Here is a 13,925-nt window from a genome sequence, read left to right as displayed (position 1 = left end):
AACCAGCAACTTTAATCTGGTTACCCCATTATTTGTTCTTTCCTCACTTTGCCCTGCCTGCACCTCTTGCAACTTTATCTACAGCTTAATGACCTTCTCAGGCTTCAAGGTTTATGTCAGTGGAATCTCTCTCTCTCTCTCTTTCTTTCTTTCTCCCCCCCCCTCTCAGAAAACAACAACAACATCTTTTGCTTTTTAATAAACATCCATGGACCTCAGTTTGATCATAGAAACTGACAGCTGCTTCTCTCCCCTCTCCATCCACTTTTGGGCTGTACAGTGGTACCTCGGGTTAAGAACTTAATTCGTTCTGGAGGTCCATTCTTAACCTGAAACTGTTCTTAACCTGAGGTACCACTTTAGCTAATGGGGCCTTCCGCTGCCACTGCGCTGCCACTGTGCAATTTCTGTTCTCATCCTGAAGCAAAGTTCTTAACCCAAGGTACTATTTCTGGGTTAGCAGAGTCTGTAAGCTGAAGTGTCTGTAACCCGAGGTACCACTGTAAATATTTTCCTTCTTGTTATCTGACCCGTGAGACCCAGAAGAATGCTCAAAACAAATTCATTTGAATTTCAGCTAGGTTGTGCCACCAATCAATTGCATTTTTTATTTTTTTTTATGGCTAAGGTAGTACAAAATGTGGGGTTGTGGTGGCGGCAAAAAACTACAAAGTATGTCACTCCTCCCCCCCTTTTTTTTTTGCTGCCCATGGCCCCCAACTTGTGCTGGCACCCATGACATTTTATAAAGGTATGAGTACAGGCACTTGATATTCTTATTAACCCCCCCCCCACTATGTATAATATATCTTGTGCTTTGATTCACAGGACCCCTAATGTAAAACTAATAGTTGTTTTTTAAAAAGCAAAATAGAGCATCAAAACCACCAACAATCACAAAGCCCATAAAGCTCAGGCCAGAAATCAATCAATGTTTCTTTTGTTGCCCAGGCAACAAAAAGAACTCAATTGACAGCATAACAAGGCAGGGCTGGCGCTAGTGGAAGGCATCACTGGGCACTTGCTGAGGCCAAAGCTCTGCAAAGGGCCTACTGCTGGCCTTGCCTTGGAATGAACCCCGTTGTGAGACTTGGGCTGTACGCCCTGCCTCCAATTAAATATCTTTCTCTGTTCCGTAAAATGCCAAATGATTACGAGGAGCGGCTGATGCAATGGTGAGCTCCGAAATTAAATTTAGACACCATCAAAGCGGCTCGGAGAAGATTTGCTCATTTGTTGCCTATCCAAGTGATGTTTGCAGTACGTGAAAGGCAAAAACACACACACAAAAACCCCAGTTTCATTTTGGGAGTATCGTCTCCACTTAGCAAACACTTTATTAAGGAGACACATGCAAATAAGGGATCTTGTACCATCTCTTTAACATAGCAACGACCAGCCTCTATTTTAATCTAACATCTGACTGTCAATTCTAATTATTAAGATGCGTTAAGGGTTGGCAAAGAGATTGAGAGCAACTCCCATGAGTAACTTGACTCGAGTTAACCCAGAATGGATGATAATCATTGTCTATCTGTATGTGGTCTTGACGCCACATTACAGGATGAGAACAGTAGAAACAAGAGAAAGATACTTTATTAAACCAAACTGTTATGGACGTCTTCTAATGTATAGTAAACATCTTTACAAGGAAGTTCCCCTTCCCTGTAGAAATTAATGCTTTATTATGGCAATTTAGCAAATTTTCTCTTTATTGGCCAGGCTGTTCTTAGGAACATCTCAGTTTCTTTATTCCTACCCATTTATGAGAGAGCTGCAGCTATAAACATCACCGGCTGAATACAAAGCTGGAAATTTCTTGATATTTCCAAGTTATTTTTTTATGATTCATGTACTGCTGTAATTTGGATGCTAATTTACCATTTACTGTTCAATTTGGCTTTGATTGAGTACAACCTTTCTCTTCCTGCTTCCAAGGGATCAGTGAGATCAGAGTATTGCTAGAGATGTAGGTATATGTTGCAATTCATTTTTTATATTTTAAGGGGAACAACGTGTTATATTTTTGGCTTTGGGGTATGTGTGAGAGAGAGAGCAAGAGAGATCCAGAGTGTGGCAGGGGAAATTATATGGTGGGAGTATGAAAAGCACAGTCTTTACATAACACAATTCTTTGTATCATACATCTTTGGAATGAATATGTGTGCATCTCTATAAATTTTTGTTTATGCTGAATTAAGAATATCAAATCCATTATGGAATGCAACTGAGTGAAGAACATCTGCATGCAAACACAAAACATCTGCATTATAACCTTTCCTTCCTGGGGATGTATTTCATTGGAGACCAATGGTTGTGGGTATTGGGTACGTTTTGCCCCATCATAGTAGATGGGAGAGTGCTGTTCTGCTCTGGTCCTGATTGTGGGCCTCCCATGGGCATTTGGTTGGCCACTGTGAGATCAGGATGTTGCACCAGATGTATCACTGACCTGATCCAGCAGGACTATTCTTATGTATACTATTACTGTCTCTATGAATGAATGACTCCTCCCCTAGCAAAGTCATTTGCTGGGGAACTCCCCCCCCCCCCCAGATATTCCAATATCTTCAACAAGGAACATACTTTGCTCACTCCATATTGCATCTCAGATTGTAACCCCTTTACTTTGTCCCACAGATCTTAATGAGAGCCATTGAGAACTAAGATGGCTCATTTATGTCAGGGATGAGGAACCTTCAGCCCACCCAGACGTTAGTGGGCTCCAACACCCATCAGCCCCAATCAGCATGGCCAATGTTTGGGGATTATGGGAGTTGTAGTCCAATACTATCTGGAGGGCCACATTCCATGTCCTTGCTATAAGCCCTTGTATTCAAGTCTCCAGGGCCAGATGAACTGCATCCAAGAGTATTAAAAGAACTGGCAGATGTGATCTCAGAACCACTGGCAGTCATCTTTGAGAATTCCTGGAGAACAGGCGAAGTCCCGGCAGACTGGAGGAGGGCAAATGTTGTCCCTATTTTCAAAAAGGGGAAAAGAGAGGACCCAAATAATTACCGCCCAGTCAGTCTGACATCAATACCAGGGAAGATTCTGGAGCAGATCATTAAGCAAACAGTCTGTGAGCACCTAGAAAGGAATGCTGTGATCACCAATAGTCAGCATGGATTTCTGAAAAATAAGTCATGTCAGACTAACCTGATCTCGTTTTTTGACAGAATTACAAGCCTGGTAGATGAAGGGAACGCAGTGGATGTAGCCTACCTTGATTTCAGCAAGGCATTTGACAAGGTGCCCCATGATATTCTTGTAAAGAAGCTGGTAAAATGCGGTCTTGACTATGCTACCACTCAGTGGATTTGTAACTGGCTACTGACCGAACCCAAAGGGTGCTCATCAATGGTTCCTCTTCATCCTGGAGAAGAGTGACTAGTGGGGTGCCACAGGGTTCTGTCTTGGGCCCGGTCTTATTCAACATCTTTATCAACGACTTGGATGATGGACTCAAGGGCATCCTGAACAAATTTGCAGATGACACCAAACTGGGAAGGGTGGCTAACACCCCAGAGGACAGGATCACACTTCAAAACGACCTTGACAGATTAGAGAACTGGGCCAAAACAAACAAGATGAATTTTAACAGGGAGAAATGTAAAGTATTGCACTTGGGCAAAAAAAATGAGAGGCACAAATACAAGATGGGGGACACCTGGCTTGAGAGCAGTACATGTGAAAAGGATCTAGGAGTCTTGGTTGACCACAAACTTGACATGAGCCAACAGTGTGACGCGGCAGCTAAAAAAGCCAGTGCAATTCTGGGCTGCATCAATAGGAGTATAGCATCTAGATCAAGGGAAGTAATAGTGCCACTGTATTCTGCCCTGGTCAGACCACACCTGGAGTACTGTGTCCAGTTCTGGGCACCACAGTTCAAGAAGGACACTGACAAACTGGAACGTGTCCAGAGGAGGGCAACCAAAATGGTCAAAGGCCTGGAAACGATGCCTTATGAGGAACGGCAAAGGAAGCTGGGCATGTTTAGCCTGGAGAAGAGGAGGTTAAGGGGTGATATGATAGCCATGTTCAAATATATAAAAGGATGTCACATAGAGGAGGGACAAAGGTTGTTTTCTGCTGCTCCAGAGAAGCGGACACGGAGCAATGGATCCAAACTACAAGAAAGAAGATTCCACCTAAACATTAGGAAGAACTTCCTGACAGTAAGAGCTGTTCGACAGTGGAATTTGCTGCCAAGGAGTGTGGTGGAGTCTCCTTCTTTGGAGGTCTTTAAGCAGAGGCTTGACAACCATATGTCAGGAGTGCTCTGATGGTGTTTCCTGCTTGGCAGGGGGTTGGACTCGATGGCCCTTGTGGTCTCTTCCAGCTCTATGATTCTATGATTCTATGATGGGGATTGAGGTTGAATTCACACCACACATTTAAAGCACATGAGTTCCCCCAAAGAATCATGGGAACTGTAGTTTGTTATGGGTGCTGGGAAGTGTAGCTCTGGGGAGTAAACTACAGTTCCCATGATTCCTGGGGGGGGGGGGAGTTGTGCTTTATATGTATGGTGCATACTCAGCCTAAGTCTCATTGAAGCAAGTCTTCTCGGTGGGGCTTATGACTGAGGAGATGTGCTTAGGAATACACTACAATAAGTTTTCATTTTATGTGTGGGTTTGATTCCAAGGGTTACACATATATGTGAAATGCCTTCATAGTCAAACCTTTGGAGATGCCCCACAGGTAGCAGGTGGCGGGGATAGTGAGGTGGAATCTACACACATATTTAAAAAACGCTGTGAAAATGCTTTTTTAAAAAACGTTTTGAAAAATACATTGAATTTTGAATAGCTCACCATCGCCATCAAGTGTCACATTTGTATATTGCACTTTACAGCACATTTAAAATGTTTTATTTGCAGCTGTGTAGCTGAGTCCCTTCCTGCCAACCTAGCAGTTCGAAAACACGTCAAAGTGCAAGTAGATAAATAGGTACCGCTCCGGCGGGAAGGTAAACGGCGTTTCCGTGCGCTTCTCTGGTTCACCAGAAGCGGCTTAGTCATGCTGGCCACATGACCCAGAAGCTGTACGCCGGCTCCCTCGACCAATAAAGCGAGATGATCGCCGCAACCCCAGAGTCGTCCGCGACTGGACCTAATGGTCAGGGGTCCCTTTACCTTTACCTAGCTGAGTCCCTAGAGCAGGGGTCAGCAAACTTTTTCCACTGTACCTCAGACTATATTTTGAAAAAAATACCCCCCGACCCTTCTCCACAGCACCAGATGAGCCCTGGTGGCTGCTTACCTGTGCTTTGCTAGTGGCAGTGGCTGGCGGTGGCTGGCTGGCTGGCGGCGGGACAATGAGCGGTGTGATAGGGCTGGCTCCGGAGAGGGGCTGCTTAAAATGGCGCTCAGCCAACCGCCGCTCAACAAAGCCCAGCCCCCTTCCTCCTCTAGGCAGGGTGGGTAGAAGCCAGGAGGAGGGAGGGAGGAGGTGCTGCTGCCGTGGTGTGTGTGTGTGTGGGGGGGGGGGAAATGGTGCAACCCGAACAATCAGAATCCCCACACCGATCCACGCAGCAATTCCTGGACCATCCATGGGCCGGATCCCAAAGGCAATTGGGCCAAATCCAGTCCCCAGCCCGTAGTTTGTCGACCCATGCCCTATAGCATCCTCAGCACTCCTCAAACTGGTGCACCAAGTGGGCCTTGTCCAGTAAGCAAGGCAGAGAGTTTAAAAGCTCTTTTTGTGTTGAGTAGCCCAAGTGGAACTGGAATGAAAAGAGGTTTTAAGCTGTCCGTCTTGCTTGGGACTTGACTTGTGCAATGTCAACCAGCCTGCCTTCGACTGCATGTGGTTGAAATCGCACGAGTTAGAATGAGGGATTACTGTATAAATGTATATATATCGCTCCATGATGGACTCCGCTTCTGGGTCATGCTACAGCAGGGGTAGCCAATGCAGTGGCCTACAGAGGCTGCTGGAGGTTGCTCCTACCACATTAAGGCATAATTTCACCACATACCACCTCATGATTTGGGGTTTGTACAGAACAGATGCATAACCCCTTGCAAATGCACAGGAGCTGGTAGCCGACTGAACGTGCTGCCTTCCTGTTACGGCAAACTCTTTTCCAGCCTGAGAGAACGAAATGTTGGGGCCATTTTGGGACTGACCAGCAGATGTCTCTGTTTGATACAGAGACACATAATCCAGTCTTATGTCCTTCCCCCAGCTGCATTCTGTCCCTGACTGAAGTTTTTGCAAGGATGTTTTATATTTCATTTTGGACTTTACTGCCAATGCTAGACAAGGCTTCCCCCACCTGCAACCCTCAACCATGAAACGTCATTAGGAAATTATTGTGATGAGGAAGGCATTCATTCATATAGAAATGAGTGTGTTTCTGTGTAACGGGAGGAGGACATGGCCTGAGATAAAATTAACAGACTATTCCCCGGCATAATGACGACCTATTTGTTGTGCTGTTTGCAGAGAGACATTAGGAGCCCAACTGGAACACTGTTTTGAAAATGAATTTGTTAACAAACAAGGTTTTATTGTTGTAATTATTAACATTATAATCCCATCCGTCCTCCAAAGTGTTTGGGGTGACATAGATGGCCCTCCCAACTTTTATTCACAGCACACAACATCCAGACCAAGAATGTTTTCAGTTCTAGAGCTGAAATGTGTATAGAAATAATAAAAAGACCTCTACACACACGCAGTGTTTCTAGTAACCGTGACCACTGAACAATGGCAGTCGAGAACAGGGATCACCAAAGCTTTTTGGAGTTTTGAGAAAGTGTCATAGGCTGTAGCCCCAGAATGGCTGATGTGGGGTTGTGGCATAACACAAAATGGCTGCCACGTAAGCCAAGCCAGTAGAAACAGGAACTGAGCACAAATAACATGTGTTGTGGGTTTGTTTGTTTTTTAAGGGAGGGATAGCCCCCTCCTCATATCTTGCCATCATGCCTAAATAAATTCCAAGTAGCTGTGGCAAGTGGATAGGAACCTTATACAACCACATTAGCCCAAGATTCCACCCTGGTAGGTTGGGTAATGAATGCTTATAGTTCCCAGCACTGCTGCTTTGTCAAGCCTTTCTCAAGTTTTCACACAAAGAGCACCTTCCAAATTGGATTTGACACAGCAGAATAAACATCATCAACTTCAAACTAGGCCCTTGTTGCAACATGGTAAAATGTTGATGGAGATGGGAATTTGTGTGAGCATCTTTGTATCTTTTGCCTTCTCAGAAAAATAGTTGAAATCATTTTAGCACTACAGTGGTACCTCGGGTTACAGTCGCTTCAGGTTACAGACTCTGCTACCCCAGAAATAGTACCTCGGGTTAAGAACTTTGCTTCAGGATGAGAACAGAAATCGTGCAGTGGCGGGACGGTGGCAGTGGGGAGGCCCCATTGGCTAAAGTGGTGCTTCCGGTTAAGAACAGTTTCAGGTTAATAACGGACCTCCAGAATGAAGTAAGTTCTTAACCCGAGGTACCACTGTACTTCTCTTTATGATCCCAGTCCAGAGTACAGTGGACGCTCGGGTTGCGAACATGATCCGTGCGGGAAGCACATTTGCAACCCACAGCGTTTGCAACCCGCAGCGCTGCATGTGTGCACGTGCAGGTTGCGATTCAGCATTTCCGTGCATGTGCAAAGCGTGATTTAGCGCCTCTGCGCATGCACAAGCGCTGAAACCCAGAAGTAACCCGTTCCGGTACTTCCAGGTTCGGCACAGTGTGCAACCTGAAATCGTGCAACCCGAAGCGTCTGTAACCCGTAGTGTGACTGTACTTTCTTATCTGTAATTTTTACCTCTGCAGGGAATTATTATTATTATTATTTAAATTTGCATATTACCCTTCATCCAAATATCACAGGGCAGTTCACAACAGAAAAATACAAAACGGGACACAAAATACATAATAAAACAAAAACAACCCACAAATGCATTTAAAAGGCCATAGAATGGTAATCAGCCAAAGGCCTGGTTATAGAGAAACATTTTCCCTGGTGCCTAAAGATATGTAATGAAGGCACCAGTCAAGCTTCTCTGGGGAGGGCATATAATAAAAGGGGAGCCACCACAGAAAAAGCCCATTAACTTACCACTCTCCAGACCTCTTGTGAAGGAGGAACACAAAGAAGGGCCTCAGATGATGATTGCAGGGTCTGGGTCAGTTCATATGGGGAGAGACAGTACTTGAGATATTGTGGTCCTGAGCTGTTTAAAGCTTTATAGGTCAAAACCAGCATTTTGAATTGGGCCTGGAAATTAATTGACAGCCAGTACAGTTGGGCCAGGATCATAGCTGTCAACTTTTCCCTTTTCTTCAGAGGAATCCTATTTGGAATAAGGGAATTTCCCTTAAAAAAAAAAGGAAAACGTTGACAGCTATGGCCAGGATCGGTGTAATATGCTCAAACCGTCTTGCCCCAGTAAGCAACCTGGCTGCCAAATTCTGCACCTTCTGAAGGTTCTGAACCTCTAAAGAGGCAGCCCTACACGTAATGCATTGTAGTCATCTAACCTAGAAGTTACCAGAGCATAGACAACAAAAGTTCAACTATCCCTGTCCAGATAGGGGCATAGATGGGACACCTGCTGAAGCTGATGGAAGGCATTCCATGCCACTGGGGCCACCTGAACCTCAAGTGACAGCATATGATCCAAAGGTGCCCTTAAGCTATGCACCCACTCCTTCAGAGGGGGTGTAACCACATCAATAGCAGGCAACCTCCTATCCATCTGCGTAGTCTAGGGAACCACCCACTAACAGTGCCTCAGTCTTAACTGGATTGAGCTTCAGCTTGTTGGCTCTCATCCAGTCCATTACCAAAACAAGACAGCGGTCCAGCACTTCCACTGCCTCACCTGCAGATGTAAAGGAGAAGTAGAGCTCTGTGTCCTCAGCATATTGCTGGCAACGTCCTCCAAAGGGAAGATATTGGCTGCATCTTTTCAAAGTGTTGCAGTAATGCTTTTATAAAAGGGTTTGGGGTTTTCCCCCCCTACCCTGAAGCCCCCAGCTATAAATAAACACTTTAGCTTCTTATTTTTGATAATGGGCACCTCACACCCACCCTAATGGCAACACATTTTTTGATAGATTTCTGAGCTTGACTCAGTAGTTTTGGGGAAAATGTTTACCTTTGACAGTGAAGTTTTAAATGAGAGTTAATCACACTAAAGAGCTTCTTTCGTCAGACAAATTATATATTTACATACAATTCTCTAATTGCTTACAGTATGTTGCTTTCCAAATATAGCACCTGCTAGCAAGAGATGCTGTTAATTTAGATATAACTAGATAAGCAACAGAGTTTTGCATTGTAAAACCGCCCCCCCCCACTCAAGTATTTTGTAAGGAAAATTCATTAATTTTACTGTAAGGCAGAGAGGGATTAAAAGAACAAGTTATTTGATTTGACAGGAATATATTTAATGGAAGGAAGCGTCTCTTAGGACATTTTATTGACTTGTAGATTGGGAATAGCAGGGTGCTCACTACAATGCTATCTAAGGTGCAAGTCTTTAGAAAAAGCTGAGCTGAAAAGCTTCCTGCGACTTCACTACCGTATTTTCAGCCTGTGGGGTTGGAAGAGGCACTCTGCCATTATTTGGGGTGGGAGGACAATGCAGTTGGGTTATTCCCTTTCCCTGCTGATGCTGGGCACTAGTTTGTGATCCTCATATTTTTAAACTAAGTTTAACTAAGTTCCTTCCAAAACATTGCTTCCCTTTACTGCCTCCATCCTGAAATGGCTCTGAAGCGAATCCCTCCTGGTCGGGAAAGGATCAGAAAGAACTATAAGGATGGCACACAAGGGCAAGAGGTGGAGTAACTGTTGACAGCATCAAAAGCACACAAACAGCCACTGGCAGCTATAAATGTGTTGTTGGTGTTGGTGGTCTTGGTGCAGTTTCAGGGAATTCTTCCCTGCCTCCCAAACTTAAAGTGAACTCAGCTGGTCTTACTTCTGAGTAAACAAGTATAGCAAGTGTGGGGAACCTTTTTCAGAAAGGGGGCCACATTCCCTTCTGAGGGCCACATGATGGTGGTGGGCAGGTCCAAATGGAAAAGTAGGCAGAGCAACAAATGTGAATTTTACCTTTACAGTAGGATAGTTCTATGCACACTCGCAGACTCTTCTCTGTCCTCCATTCAGACACTTAGGGAGTGCTGTCAGAGTTAAAGAACACATTCCAGCCAAGCCAAAACACCAAGAAGGGTGCAAGGCAGGGCCATTGAGGGATGTTGCTCTGATAAGAGTCCTGAGGGCCAGATGGAAAGGCCACATCCATCCCTGCAAGACCTGACGTTCCCCATTGCACAGAAATGCACTGTGAAAACCTAAGAGGTGGGCTTTGCTGATGCCCAGAGGAGGACGACATTGGCACCAGGTGGGCATGTTTGAGGAAATCACTATCCATGGGCTTGGGAAGTGATCAAGGGGAATATAATTGCACTAGGGATGAGGCAAGAGGTGGAAGGTGGGGACAGGGATCACGATGCCTCTCCTTGCACCCTAGAGCTGAATAAGGACAGAAGAGGAGTCTGCTGGATCCAGCCAGTGGTCCATCTAGTCCTGCATCCTGTTCTCACAGTGAGCACACAAGTGCCTGTGTTAAACCCACAAGCAGGACCCAAGCACAAGAGCCCTCTCCCTCTCCTGCAGTTTCCAGCAACTGGTATTCAGAAGCATTACAGCAGAGTAGAGCCATCATGGCTAGTAGCCACCGATAGCCTTATCCTCCATGAATTTGTCTATTCCTCTTTTAAAGCCATCCAAGTTGGTGGCCATCACTGCCTCACGTAAAGGGTGAGTTCCGTAGTTTAACTAAGCACTGCACAAAGAAGTCCTTTCTTTCATCTTCCAACATTCAGTTTCATTAGACGCCCACAAGTTTTAGTGTTTATGAGAGAGGTCCATGCAATGGAATCGAGTCCCACCAGCACAACCTTCCTTCCACCAATTTTTACAAACTATGGCTCCAATTCTTACCCACTTCTTTCCATTTTTAGCAGTTCCCAGCCATTGCCCATTGGAGCTGAAGTTTGAAGAGCAAGTAGAGGTTGAAAGAACAGGAGGAAAAGCATCTCTGCATTCATTTATTTCTTTTTCTAAAAAAAAAAAAAAAAAATCCAGTTTGGGCAAGCCGCCTTAAGAGGATTGGAAAACACAGATGTAGCCAACACCAAAGGCTACCGAGCAAAGGATGGGAAGAAAGCAAAGCATACCAAAGGCAAATGACTTAAATGCTGCTGAGATGAATTGCTGAAGCGAAAAAAATACATGTCAAGGCAATTATGGTTAACAGGGACTCAGAATGATCATGTTATGGTTGGGAACTCCACCAGATTGCTTGGCAAGGGGCGTGTTGGTTTTGAAGTATATAATTTGAGAGGTGTTCTCCAAAGGCTCTGATAAACTTGCCAGTGCCTTACATTATCTACGAGCAGACAGGTGCCCCTTGAAGTCTACTGAGCTGCCAGACGGACATCTCTGCCAGGTTGTCACAGTCCTTCTGGGGAAACAATGATTCTCAGATGGTCCTTGGAACATGCTTTTCTTAGCTGTTCTTTTGTGACTGAGAAGCAAAAACATCTGTCTGGCCATTGTGTGAAATGATTGCTTATAATCTGCCCCTGGCTTCTAGGTTGGACTAAAGGGAATGGCCTCTAATGCTTTCCCTGGCATGGTTCCATCTGCAACCACATACAACCATGAGCACAGATCACCTTATTCACCTAATTCATGCCATGGAGATATAGATATAGGCAGATATAGGCAGTGGTTTTTTTTCTGGGGGTATGCAGGGGGTATGCATACCCCTAAACTTTTTGTGAATCTTTGTACTTTTGTCCATTTACTGTATTTATTTTTCCTGATTTGAACTATAAAATGGTGATTTTTCTGAGTCAAAATGAGAGTACCCCTAAACATGGATATAAAAAGCACGATATAGATATAGATATAGATATAGATATAGATATAGATATAGATATAGATATAGATATAGATATAGATATATTCCACATGTAGTTGTGAAAAATAAAATAAAAGTGTCCTACCATATTATATGTCGTGGCATATCATCCAGCCTTGTTGTTTCAAAGCGTGTTTTGGATTCGCTTTTCAACATATAGGATTGCTGATTAAATTTCTATTCCACCTTTTATTCCAAAAGAGCCCAGGGCAGGATACACCAAAATGGGTAAAACTATGGTTTGTAGCCAGTGTTCATCCTATTCAGAGTAGACCTACTGAAATTAATGGACATAACCTTTCAATTTCAGTGGGTCTGTTCTCAGCTGGAGACAGCTGAATGCATTTTAAAAAATCTAAAAGCAATGCTTTCTAGCTACTGAGAGTGGCTGTAAAAAGTAAAAAGAGAAAGAAAACAGCTCTCAAATCATTTCATAAAATGTGTTGTTGTGCAATTCCAAAGGGGAGCTGTGTTTCTGTCTACAAAAATAGTGCAAGGAAGATGCGTTCAAAAATTGGCTTCACAAAGTCGACATAGTTACAGCAGAATGCACTTTATGCTACCGAGGGTATTTGGTTAAATAGGAGAGGAGAGAAGCCGCAAGAAGCCATGCAGAAAGCAGAAAGCATAACAAATGAGAAACCAACAACAAAAGGATGCCACATATCTCATCTTTTCTTTTTTAACTGAAAAAGATTTGTCCCCAGAAATTCCAGTGATAATAGCTGAAGTTCTGTAGGTTTACCACGGTATTTCTCACCATTAAATGGTGCAAGTCAAGGGTGGACAAACAAAATGCTTCCAAGAAATTGCAAGCAAGAAAAGAAATAAAATTCCTATGGATGAACAAAAGCAACTAGCATAGCAGAAAACATTTTGGGACCAAAATAACCAGAACATGTGAGTAAGGACTCGGATGGTATGCAGATGTGGTTCCCCTATCCCAGTTGGATCTGTTGCCACCAACAAGGGACACAGGGAAATTGTCCCAATAATTGTGTGACTGTTATGAGTGACAGAGAGGGAATTAAGCATGGCTTGCTTCATTTTCACAATGACAATGACAAGACAAGTGAGGCAATTGCGACACAGATTTCCAACATTCTACAGGAGAATGCTATCAACATTAACACCGTGTCATCTTATGTGCTGACAATGCCTCTGTAAATGTTGCAAAACACAGGTCAGTGTATCTTATATTAAAGCAGCTGAATAACCACCAGCAGGATGCAAATGCCATGTAATTTACAGTTGCCTCAAACATGGGATGCAGGGCTGGTCCAAGACATATGGCCACTTAGGCAAAACAAAAAATGGTGTCCCGTTGCTATGGACACCTCCTCCTCGCTGCCATTGCCTGAAGTGACTGGAGGCAGCCCAGCGAAGCCCCGGTGTGCTGGAAGTGGCAGGGGAGAAAAAAGGAGGCTGGAGAAGAGTAAGTAGCGGCAGTGACAGCCCCACTCTTCTGAGGTGGCAACAGAGGCGGATTTAGGGGAGCACCATTGGCACAGGGCACCAGGCCAAGAGGGCGCCTTCTTGCCTGCTTCCCAATGCCTAGTTAGCACTTGCCCAGCTTGGGGAAGGAGACAGGAGGGATCTAGGACTATGCCAGAGCCTCACACCTCCTCCCCAAAGCCCAGCACCTCACTTAGCCGGCTTCAGAAAGGCATCACAAGGCTGGTGGTGTGTGTCAAATTTTGGTCTCACACAGGACGTCATATTACCAAGGTGTGCCACTGGTGGCGATTGCAGGCAACAATAGACTCTCTCAGCTGTTCTCAGCCTGCTGCCTGAAGCAACTGCTCCACAGAGGCTAATGGGTGGGTCAGACATGGTGGGATGAAGACTTTGAATTTTGATGTAGAAGCACTTGCCCTCAGAGTATACAATGATTTTTCCCTCTTCTGCCAAGAAGATAGAATCTTTTACGTCCTTTTTGCTTT

The 13,925-nt window shown here is 44.5% G+C and overlaps 1 long non-coding RNA gene across 1 annotated transcript; it reads left to right on the top strand.

The window, feature by feature from the left end:
• Positions 1–1,018: 1,018 nt before the first annotated feature.
• On the top strand, positions 1,019–11,310 carry LOC308483057. Its single transcript, XR_013989571.1, has 2 exons — positions 1,019–1,175; positions 11,018–11,310. It is a non-coding gene; the product is annotated as an uncharacterized lncRNA (long non-coding RNA).
• The last annotated feature ends 2,615 nt before the right edge of the window (positions 11,311–13,925 follow it).

This window comes from Podarcis pityusensis (genome assembly GCF_964106645.2).
Source record: "Podarcis pityusensis genome assembly, chromosome: 8".
In the NCBI taxonomy this organism is placed as follows: domain Eukaryota; kingdom Metazoa; phylum Chordata; class Lepidosauria; order Squamata; family Lacertidae; genus Podarcis; species Podarcis pityusensis.
The sequence above is the reverse complement of the archived record's forward strand: the minus strand, read 5'-3'. Positions and strand labels throughout refer to the sequence as shown.